The sequence below is a fragment of the Lissotriton helveticus genome, chromosome 1_2 (assembly GCF_964261635.1).
Source record: "Lissotriton helveticus chromosome 1_2, aLisHel1.1, whole genome shotgun sequence".
Lineage (NCBI taxonomy): Eukaryota > Metazoa > Chordata > Amphibia > Caudata > Salamandridae > Lissotriton > Lissotriton helveticus.
The window spans coordinates 83,776,800-83,788,953 of NC_136058.1; the positions used below are offsets into that span (position 1 = coordinate 83,776,800).

Genomic DNA, 12,154 nt, shown 5'->3' on the forward strand with positions numbered 1-12,154 from the left:
AACCCAAAGGAAGAGAGCTACAGCTGATAGCCTACGTAGGGTTGCTAAAAAGGCCAAAACTTTGAACTCACTGACATCACGCTGTGGCAGTGACAGAGACAGTGCCTAGGGGCACAACCGATGGGCAGGAAAAAGGTCAGGTGCTACCTATCCCTATCGATAGTGACGATGGTCTAGAGGACGAGATTAATCTTTCCTACTCCTCCGAGTTTGACTTAGAGGAAGGGGAGAGATATGGAACTTGGGTATATCAGATGAGGGATCTAAGGCCCAGGGTCAAAAATGGAGATTGTAAACCCCTTTGGGGAGTGCATGTTTGACCCGCTCCTCATCAAACACCCTCTAACCCCCGAGTAGGTCCCATCGCAAAATTTGGGCGAATACCTCTCCTTCTGGTTCTTGAGGAAATTCCTAGGGAGGTGAGGTCTCGCCTGAGGTCTGAGTGCCCTCAACCATCCCTCCCATATAAAGTGGCCTCAACCCCAGACCTAGACCATAAGGTGGTGGCGTTCATCGCCAAAAGCGCAAGAGACCTGAGGAAAGATCTTGATAAGGGTCTAAAATCTTGGGGGGGCATGGACGACAAGATGGCTGAATAAGACGTGCTTGCTTGGTGCTACCGATGGAAACATGAAGATCTGCTTTCATCCTGCGATGCTGAGCTGGCATTGACCCCACGATCATCGGCACGACCTGGTACTGCTTGCTGGTGTGTTTAAAAGAGCGGGCCAGCCCTGTTGATGCCACAGGAAGATCTGTATCTCATGGTGAGCGAGGAGACGGGTACACCCTCTTGGGAGGATGTGAACGGCACCATACAGGGAGCGGGAACGGAGATCCGGCTATAGGGGATCCAGTCTGGTGGTGTAGTGAAGTCCGACCAAGATCCAGTGGGCAGCATCTCCCGACCCGGGGTGTGTGTGTGTCCTTGGTCTGAGACCCGCCCTCTATGGACCATGGCTGAGGTGCGGCTCGCAGTGAGCATCAGGCTACCTGGAGACCAGCCAGAGGATTGCATCGGCTGCTGTAAGACACGGTGGAGACCAGGACGGGTTGACCACACGACGACTACCGGCAACAATAGGGGGTGAGTCGGGGCACGGGAGCGGACTGAATCAGCTTCTCCCCTGATCGGGCCAGATGACCTGGGGACTGCAGAATCCTGATGCAGTGGACGGTTGATGCATACGATACACAGGGCCCAGAAGTTCTACTGGAGGGCTGAGATCGAGCGGGTGGAAACATGGGGCAGATTTGCAGAAATATAGCAGTGTAAACAGCTGGGATCAACCGGCTGGGCAGAGAAGAGAGACTACTTAACACACGGAAACTCTCGGACCCGTTGATGTGCGTGCTAGGAACTGGGGGAACGAAACAGTGTCCTATGCCCTGATTGCTGGCGGATCTATCCCTTAACTGACACTTCATCGCCGTTAACCATTGCCTCCTGATTCATTGGGGGTTGCCCCTGGCCGTTGGACCCCTGATCCCCCCGCCAATGAATGACCCGGTTCGAACACAGAGGCGAGATCGCCCCGGGAGGTACTAGGGCAGGCATAGAATACAAGAAGAGAGTCAAGGGGGAGCCTCAAGAGGCAATAATATATCTGGGGGGAGGAAGGTTCCTGCCTGTAGACGGGAGCGAACAGGTGCCAGAGTTCGCTAAGGTGACCCGCCACAGGTTGACACCCACAGAGTGAAACAGGTGCTAGGAACCCCACCGTTGGGACTGCCAGAGCTTAGTGGTACATTTAGAAGACGGAATCAACATGGTGAAAGACAAGTGCAACCGAGCGCAGTCCAACAAGATTCTGAACTATGTGCAACCCTTACTCTAGGGACCAGACCAACAACACCCAAATGTGAATGTGGAGGACAATGATGAGAGGGCTCTGAACGCAGCACAGCAAGCAGTGGCATAGCAAGTGGGGGCGGTCTGCCTCGTGCAGCACAGGTTTTGGGGTTGCCTGCTTGCCCCGCTCTTACCTGCCGTTCTCAGGATGGCAAATTGCCCCCCCTACCCTCTTCAATCGGCTGCAGAGGGGCAGAAATAGAAGGTAAAAAAGCAGCACCCCTCCTCCGCTCTTTAATTCGGCCGCAGGGGCGGCAAACATGGGGACTGCCAAGGGCAGCCAAAGTGCTTGCTACGCCACTGTCAACAAGACCCCTCATTGATGGAAATCTTGGCAGCAATTCAAACTACCAGGGAGGACATGGTTAGCCGAATAAACGCAGTAGCCATCGACAGCAACCTTCTATGCTGTGACCTGCATAAGGTCGCAGATAAGATCACTACGACTGAACATACTATAGAGGCCCTCCAGTCTTAAGTTAAGTCTCTTTGGGAAACGGTCATGGACCTGCAGAAAAGGACAACCAAACTTGACGACCGAGCCGAAATCAAGAGTGCCGATCGCGAAGGAACCGATCATCTGGAGGGACGCAGCTAAAAGAAGCGGACAATTCTGGACGAGTATGGGTGTGTACAGATGGTACCCTTCAGGTGGCAGAGGTGCTATCGGACTCTGATCTGGCCTTGCATGACATAGCACCTGATTCTAATGTATCCTGAGACTTTTCTGCCTAAGAACATTTGGACACAGATCAGGAAGCTCAGATAAGTACTGATGGGGGGCTGACCCCCAGAATTTGGTATGAGTGTGGGAATAGCAGAGTATTGACCCCCCATAACCAGGGAGCACCACGCCCCCTTTAGAGGCTGAGTCTCGTAGTCTCGCATTCCGGCTATCTCTCGGCCACTGGCAAGGCATTTACTTAAGGGAACATGACCACTGCATATTGAAAGATCTGAGAACATTCAGCTAAGACTATGGCTATTGACGCAGTGGATAGTTATTCTTCTTTAGGAATTTGTGGGGGGAGGGAATGGGGCGGGGGATTTGGATACTAGCTCTCCAGGATAATGGGAGAGATGGATCCGCACCACTGCCCAGTGGGAGGGCAGGAGGTCGGAGTTAAAGCTGTTATGTATGTTCTGCAAAGGTTTAAGAAGGGTTCAGGGGGTCCGTGTCTGAGGTACAGTCTATTTATGTGAGGCTTATCTCTATGGAAGGAGGGAATATGGGGACGAAAATGTATCACCAACTACGAGTGACTATGGTTTCACCCATGATGAAATTGATTACCTGGAATTTCCGAGGTATGGCAATGCTCGAAAAAAGGAGACAGGTATTTGCTCACCTAAAAAAAATATAGAATATCGATTGTATGCCTCCAAGAAACTCATGTTTGGTGTGATTCCCTGCCAGCTAGAAGTCACAGATGGCGGGGGCAGATATATGCTACTTCCTACTCGGGTTTGCACAGGGTTCTCATCTGGGTGGCCCCCCGGGTCCCCTTTCAATACTTACATCATGTGACGGACCCAGAGGGACGGTATGTGATTCTACATGGCAGACTCGTTGGCCAAGAGATATGCCTTTTTATTCTATACGCACCTAACTCAGATGGCCCGGGCTTCTTCCCCGACGTGGTGGCTGCAGCGACCCCATATCTAGGTGGTGGGGTGATTATGACGGGGATGTGAATTGTAGGCTGAATGGGATATTGGGCCGGGATCCCCCACGAAAGAACACAAAACCAGGGATGACAGAGGCCCTTAGAGACACCCTGAAGGGGTTGCGGTTGTGGGATGTGTGGAGGGAAAAGTCTTTTCCTGTCACACGCTGGCAACAAATACGTTCAGTAGGCTGGACCAATGTTTTTTATCAGTAGATCTGGTCCCTATGGTAGGAGGCATAGTATACCTCCCTAGATATATTTCGGATGACTCTCCAGTGCTGCTATCCCTGGGTACCACGAAGCCCAGATCGAGGATCCTCATGTGGAGGCACTCATGGACCCACCTTTCACGGCAACACTGGGTGAAGAAATATCCAGATACGTTGAAACCAACTGGGGTTTGGCGACTTCAAGAGCAGTGGAATTGGAGGCCATGAATGTAGTGATCAGAGGGGTTTGCATCAAGAAACACATATGGAGTGTGCCAGCAGCTGAATTGGTACATTAAGGTGCAGGAAGGAAAACTGGAGGTTATAGAGACGTCATTCCTGACTGCCCCCAGCTCCTGGACATATGGCGCACAGCTCGGGAATCATTGTTGGAGTCTTTACGTCACTTAGAAAATGTTGAATATACAGCGTACCTGCAGCATCTGCACATGGAGGGAGACGTGTCCGGGGCTTTGCTCGCCAAATTAATCAAGAGGGAAACACCTGTGGCACCCATAGTCCAGATGCAGTCCAGGGAAGGTACCACAATCTACAGCCAAGTGGCGATCCTTGAGGTCCTATTGGATTATCTGGCTAAAGTGTACACTGAATGGCCGTCTCCACCTTTGGAGATTGTTGTTGATTTTCTGGCCATTCTAAGCTTACCCCGAGTAGAAGATGCAGAGAGTGAAATGTTAGATAACCCGATCTCCAAAGAAGAATTATTGGAGGCCATACAAGCTTTAAGGCTAGCTAAAAGCCCAGGCAGTAACAGTCTCTCACCTGAGTTTTATCGGAGGTTTGCACCGTTGCTGGTGGACCACCTCTTGGAAATATAAAATGAAGCCTTTCAGATGCAAACCCTACCAGCCTCTATTAGAGAGGCCCTACTGATGATGATCCCCAAGGCGGACAGAGACCTTCAGGTACCAAGTTAATATTGTCCTTGTTAAATATAGATATAGAAATCCTGAGCGGAATATTGGCGACCCGGCTGTTGCCTCATATGCAGCACCTGACACATCCCGACCAGGCGGGATTTATCTCCAAATGTACCACTAATAACCTGCGTAGACTGGCTCATATATGGCATTCCCCAGCTATAAATCGGGATGACCATGCTCTGGCGCTGTTAGATATAGAACAAGCTTTTGATTCTGTAAACTGGTCCTATATCTGGGAGGTCCTACGAATAATGGGAGTAGGAGAGGAATACCATACATGGATACAATTACTTTACATGGGCCCCCATGCAAGAGTGCAAATGGGGAGGATGGTTCTACAGTGAGGCACCAGACAGGGATGCCCGATGTCGCCACTCCTATTAGCAGCGGCGCTGGAACAACTGGCAGTGGCCTTGAGGAGGAAGCTGAGTGCACGAGGGATCTCCTCGGGAGACACTAATCATGTTGTATCAATGTACATTAACAATACGCTTGTGTACATCCAACAGCCTGCTCCAGCGATTCCTATATTTCTGGATACGCTGCAGGGATTTGGTGATGTATCCGGGTTAAAAGTAAATCCGGGTAAATCAAAACTACTCCTGATTGAACAGGTGGCCTCGGATCCGCGAGAGACACTGCCAGAGGTGGGACTCCCATGGGCGGAGACCGAGCCAAGATATTTGGGAATCAGATTGGCGGCTATGCCTGAGAGGTACCTGAAGCTCAACATGGGAAGGTAATAGAAGGAATATGAGGCTCAGTGCGTTTCTGGCGGGAAAAGCCTCTGTCCCTTATGGGAAGAATTGCGTTAATAAAAATTATCATCATACCCAATGCTTATATGCGATACAGCACTCCCTTTATAAAATCCCACAGCACTTTTTTAAAATACTGGCTAGTCTGTAAATGGACCTGCTGTGGGGTATCAAACGTAAGAGGACAAGCCTGACCACTCTACAGAGAACATGGCAGACTGGGGCATTGGAGGTATCATGTTTTGAATTTTATTATCTGGCCTCTCAACTGCAGCATGCAGTTCATTGGCTGGATGAAGCCGAGAACTGGGAGAAGAGTCTGTTAGAGGGTAACTTCAAATGAAGCTTACTTCCTGAGCTCTTGATGTTGGTGAGGGAGTACCACCTGCCTGCCACTACATAATACGGTACTTTGCAGCGGTATGGGAACATACGGTTAGGAAGGTGCTGGATCTCGCGCCATATGCCCCAGAGATGTCACTTTGGGCGACACAGCCCTGCTCTAAAATTGCAGCTTCTATGTCTGTCTGTAGATGGAAGGAGGGTGGATGCCTAACAATGGGGGAGCTCTTTGAAAATAAACAATTCATCACGCAAGAAAGCGCAGAGCCTGCTTTTGACTTGGGTAGGGGACAGTTCCTGGAATATAGGAAGATATCCCAAGTAACCTGGGAAATATGGCCTTCGTTCGCGGAAGAATCCCCTGTCACAAATGTACTGCGAGTAATGTTATGTATGGCCCAGGGAGGTCATCTGATCTGGCACCTATACCGGGCCAGCTTGGAAGATAAGATGATCCGGGTACTTCCCGTTCAGTCCAAATGGCAACAGTAGTGGAAACTCCTTTAACAGAAAAAGATTGGACTAAAATACATGAGGGGGTTAAACGAGTGAGTTTGAATACACGGTTTAAGCTGACACTATACAGTTTTGTGTATCAAACCTACCTTACCCCCAAAACGCTAAATAGAATATACCCAGATAAGTCAGGGCAATGTCCCCGCTGTGGTGAAAGTTACGCTGATTTTATACATATGACCTGGGCTTGGTCAACTTTAGACCCTTACTAGACCACATTTTTTGTCAAACTAAAGTAAGCAACAGGATGGGTAATCCCTAGGGAGATCCGTAAAGTCCTGTTGGGATAACTCTCTACTCCTAAGCACAAAAACCTTAGTAGGAAATGTGTGATGTTAGGGCTTGTACTTGCAAAGCGCAGTGTAGCCATATCCTGAAGTCACGCCTCACCTAGAGTAGCGATGTGGGTGAAGGATGTTTATGAATGGGTAACAGCAGAGGCAGTTCGATTGAAAGAAATATAACACGGTGAGAAAATTGAAGATGATGTACGGGCCTGGGAGACAATGATCAAGGACCTAAGGGAAACGCAACTACCTGGAGCTCCTTCACCCTCGAATTCTGGAACTGGGAACACTCCATAGAGAATACAGTAGTGACTAACAACAGCCTGATGAGCCATGAGTAGGACATAAGAGGAGCCGTAAATAGGGAACTAAAACAGGATTACAAGTACACATTCAGACACGGAGGAGGGAGGGAGGGGGGAATATAGGTGAGTTAAGACATTATGTTGACAAGAGGGTATTCTCTAAGAATGTTTTGTTATATAAGCTATAGGAATAGGCAGAAGGCTTGCTTATGGTCGGATGATCCTCTCATAAGTGGCTAGAAATGATTAATTATTGTCCGAATGTTTCAGTATCTGTATTGAAAATGCCCTCTGCATGGTTAAATGGCAATAAAAAACATTTTTTAAAGGGTCTAAAATCTTGCCACAACCGACTGTTGGATCTTACCGACCATCTAACCAAGATGTTCGAGTTAGCCGAAAGGGCCTATCTTGAGGAGACCCCAGATAGCAGCGTCAGTGGGCGCCGAGAGCCATCTGCCTACTTGGCAACGCCAACACTGCTCTCTCAAATGAGAGAAGGAAAAGGGTCTTATTGAAAATTGACCCCAAGCTATTGGAACTGGCTAACAAGGAAAGGGGAGTAGCCTCCCAAGGCCTCCTCTTTGGGGAAGAATTTATTAAAGAAATGGCTAAATACGTGGGAATATTTAATTCTATACCAAAGTCCCAGAAGAACATAAAAAGAGTCTTTCACAACACGGTTTTTGGCAGGGCGGGGAGAACAGGTGGTCGGTTCCTCTGCCGTGGTGAAAGCTCATCAAGACCCTACATGGGACGGGGGCAAGATCCTCCCAGGCAGAATTGCACGCCTTCTACCCTCAGAAGCAGAGATTGCGTGGCAGAGGCTTCAGGGACGAGTGGGGACATAGAGGCTTTTCAGCAGGTAAGAATTAGAAAGACCCTTCAGATACCCATATAAAGGTGGGAGGAAGAATAGCCCAATTCTGTGGGAACTGGATTCTGATGAGCCAGGATCCTTGGATATGGATACAGTCAAAGGGTACAAGATAGAGTTCATAGACTTACCAATACAAAGGAAGGTACCCTGGGAGAGGACCTTCTCAGAGCAAGATTCAATCCTAGTGTCAAAGGAGGTAAGACTTATACACCAAAGGGGCAATACGAGAGGGAAAAGAGTTAGGCTTCATCAGCAATATTTTCCTAGTGGAGAAGAAAGGCAAAGGGATGGGACCTGTTATAAACCTAAAAGAATTGAACGAATGGGTAGTTTACCACCACTTCAAAATGGAGGGAATTCACCTACTCTGAGACGTACTGAGGAAAGGGGATTGAGTACCTCATCTAGACCTAAAAGAAGCATACCTCACTATCCCTATCTGGCCTCCACACCAGAAATTTCTCCAGTTCAAGTGGGAGGGAAAACTCTGGTGTAGTGTAGTTCCTATATTCCCAATAGGCTCTGCGCATTGGAATAATATATCCTATAGATTTGACGTAGGACTTAGGTCAGTAGGTCTCTATCGAATGTTCTAAACTTAATTGTGAGTGCCAGCTAGCTCAGAGGTCACTGAAAACTTTCTCGAATTCACAAGAAGGGGTTAGTTTCAGACAACCGCATAAACATGACAACTTTGTTTCCCTAGGACTTGAATAACTATCTTCAGAGTCGTAGAAACAATAGATAATTATTCTACTCAGTCAATCGTGCATGTTTCGTTTCTACAGTGTTTGCAGAGAAATAGTGAGACGGGAGTTTTCAATAAAAGGTTTATTGAACAGTCTTCTTTCTCATGCAAGAGAGGTGCACTGCTACAATCGTTAGACAGAATGCAAAGTATAATGCGTACAGCGTAAACAGTAATATGAAATAATACTGTAAGAGCCTTTTATGGTTTCTAAGCCATATAAAAATACATACATAAATAAAAGACTAAAATACTCAACTGGTGCTTCTAAAATACGCCTACCCCAATGTACCTAACCTATGTCTAGTACGAGGGAAGAAGTAAGTATGGTCTTTTGCATAGGTTTAGTTTTTGCCAACAATCTACCAAAGGTTTCTCTAGGTTCTAATCAGCTCCATACCTTTTAGAATGAAGGAGGTCTGGTATCTCTGTCTCTGGACTCGATTTCCCAAGGGGAGTCAGAAACACTGGAGCTGGATTCTCGGCAGAGGAGAGCAGCTTCCTGATCAGTGCGTCAGCTGGAGAGTCAGCTTCCTTCGGCACTTGCTGTAGCGAGCTACGTCGGGCAAGTAAGTCTTCGAACTGCTCCAAACCACCGTGCTTTGCTGTAGCGAGTGAAGGTATATTTATACCTTGAAGGTGTTTAGGAATGCCATGTTTGACGTAAAGTCGGGCATATGAACGTCATGAATGAACCCCTGGGGAATAGTTGTTCACTGGAAAAAACTAACTGAGTTCTTGGAGAAAATAATATTCAAGCAAGGGGACGTCCCTAACGGTTTAAGCTGGTTTTCCAAGAAATCGTTGTGAGCCGAGCTCCGCCGCGTGGCCACGCCCCCTGCCTCCTTGCAGCGTGGTCCGCGACCTGCCCCCGTGGTTTTGCTGTGTTTTACTGTTTGCTGATATTGTTGCCTGTCTCCCTGTAATTGGTGTTTTATTTCCTTCTGTTTTCCCCTGTTGTTGGTGTTTTATTTCCTTCTGTTTTTTCCTGTTGCGCCAGCCCCTTCGTCCCCCCTCCCCGCTCCCCGCTTCCCGCCACCGCCGCTAACCCCGCCCCTTTTGCCTTGTGTACCCTCCCCGCTCCCGCCTCCCAGCTGCTCCGCCCCCCGCGCACTTGGCCATATATGGCGACCGTGCGACGCAGGTGAGTGTGACCTAGCTCTAGGACACCCCCGCGCCGCACGGCCACCAGCTGCTGTGTGCGTGTTCCCTGCCTGCTGCCTCGCTAGCCGAGCTCCGCCGCGTGGCCACGCCCCCTGCCTCCTTGCAGCGTGGTCCGCGACCTGCCCCCGTGGTTTTGCTGTGTTTTACTGTTTGCTGATATTGTTGCCTGTCTCCCTGTAATTGGTGTTTTATTTCCTTCTGTTTTCCCCTGTTGTTGGTGTTTTATTTCCTTCTGTTTTTTCCTGTTGCGCCAGCCCCTTCGTCCCCCCTCCCCGCTTCCCGCCACCGCCGCTAACCCCGCCCTTTTTACCTTCTGTACCCTCCCCGCTCCCGCCTCCCAGCTGCTCCGCCCCCCCGCGCACTTGGCCATATATGACGACCGTGCGACGCAGGTGAGTGTGACCTAGCTCTAGGACACCCCCGCGCCGCACGGCCACCAGCTGCTGTGTGCGTGTTCCCTGCCTGCTGCCTCGCTAGCCGAGCTCCGCCGCGTGGCCACGCCCCCTGCCTCCTTGCAGCGTGGTCCGCGACCTGCCCCCGTGGTTTTGCTGTGTTTTACTGTTTGCTGATATTGTTGCCTGTCTCCCTGTAATTGGTGTTTTATTTCCTTCTGTTTTCCCCTGTTGTTGGTGTTTTATTTCCTTCTGTTTTTTCCTGTTGCGCCAGCCCCTTCGTCCCCCCTCCCCGCTCCCCGCTTCCCGCCACCGCCGCTAACCCCGCCCCGTTTGCCTTGTGTACCCTCCCCGCTCCCGCCTCCCAGCTGCTCCGCCCCCCCCGCGCACTTCGCCATATATGGCGACCGTGCGAACGCGCAGCGGGCGCGCCGATTGTGCGCCGAAGGCGCGCCAAAGGTAAGCCCGTCTGCGCCCGTCCGCGCCTGGACCGAGCCCAGTGCCAGGACCCCTGGCCCCCACCGACGGAAGCCGACCCGACGAACCTACAACGCCGCCGAACTCATCGCACTCAACACCGGCGGCATCCCGGGATGTCACCGCGCCTCCCCGAAGCATACCCACGGCCCCTTCAGCTGCCACGCCTGCAAGTTCACCTGCATCCGGACCTACCCTGCACTAGCACTCGCCAAGCCGAACACCAGCAGCAACCACCTGAAGTGCATCCTGCTCAACACCCGCTCCGTCCACAGACACGCCGTAGAACTCTGGAACCTCCTCGACACCACAGCCCCTGACATCGCCTTCCTCACGGAGACCTGGATGAACGCCTCCTCAGCGCCCGACATCGCCATCGCCATCCCAGAGGGCTACAAGATCACCCGGAGGGACCGCACCGCCAACCAGACGGGAGGAGGCATCGCCATCATCCACAGAGACACCATCCGCATCACGACCAACACCGACGACACCCTAACCACCGCCGAACACCTGCACTTCCAGATCCACACCGACCCGAAGACCACCCTCAGAGGCACCCTGATCTACCGACCCCCGGGACCACGCACACGATTCAGCGAGGACATCGCCGACTTCATCAGCCCGCATGCCCTCCCCTCCGCCGACTACATCCTCCTGGGGGACCTCAACTTCCACCTGGAAAACAACAGCGACCGCAACACCATCATCCTGCTCGACAACCTCGCCAACCTCGGTCTCAAGCAGCTGGTGTCCACCCCCACCCACCTCGCCGGACACACACTCGACGCCGTCTTCTCATCCAGCAAAGACGTCGCCTTCAGCCACGCAACAGGACTCCACTGGACGGACCACAGCTGCGTCCACTTCACCTTCAAAAGAACGACGATCCACCACCACCAGCAACAGGTTGCCCGAAGAAGCTGGAACAAGATCACAGCCGACCAGCTCACCGCCTCCCTGAGCCAGCACCCTCCTGCCGGCTCAGCGAACCCCAGCCAGGCCGCCGACAACCTCACGAAGTGGATCAGCAACTGCGCGGACGAACTCGCCCCTCTGAGAACCCCGCCCAGCAGACCCGGCAGCAGAAAAACCCCATGGTTCACTGACGAACTCAAGAGCTCCAAGAAGAACTTCCGAGCCCTCGAGAAAGTATGGAGAAGGGAACCAACAACGGACAACATGACCACCCTCAAGCTCGCCACCCGGAAACACCACCAACTGATCCGCGCCACCAAGAAAAATACATACAAGGACCGGCTGGACAACAACGCACACAACTGCAAGGAACTCTTCAACATCGTGAAAGAGCTCTCCAACCCCAACGCCGGAAACAACGACATCACCCCGTCGCAAGACCTCTGCAACTCCCTCGCGTCCTACTTCCACAACAAGATCGCGGACATACACAACAGCTTCAGCATCCAACCAACGCACGCCACAACCGCAGCAACGCAACCCACCACCACCCTCCGCACCTGGACTCCGATCAGCACCGAAGACACCATCCGCACAATGAACTCCGTCCACTCCGGATCTCCGACTGACCCCTGCCCTCACCACATCTTCAACAAGGCCGACGCTGTCATCGCACCCCACCTGCGGGACAT

General features: G+C 51.3%; 1 protein-coding gene across 1 annotated transcript in view; it reads right to left on the reverse strand.

Annotated features, from left to right (window-relative positions):
• Positions 1 to 12,154, reverse strand: part of DYNLT5 (dynein light chain Tctex-type family member 5) — an 82,502-nt gene that overhangs the window by 40,259 nt on the left and 30,089 nt on the right. The gene's annotated exons all lie outside the window — the stretch shown is intronic.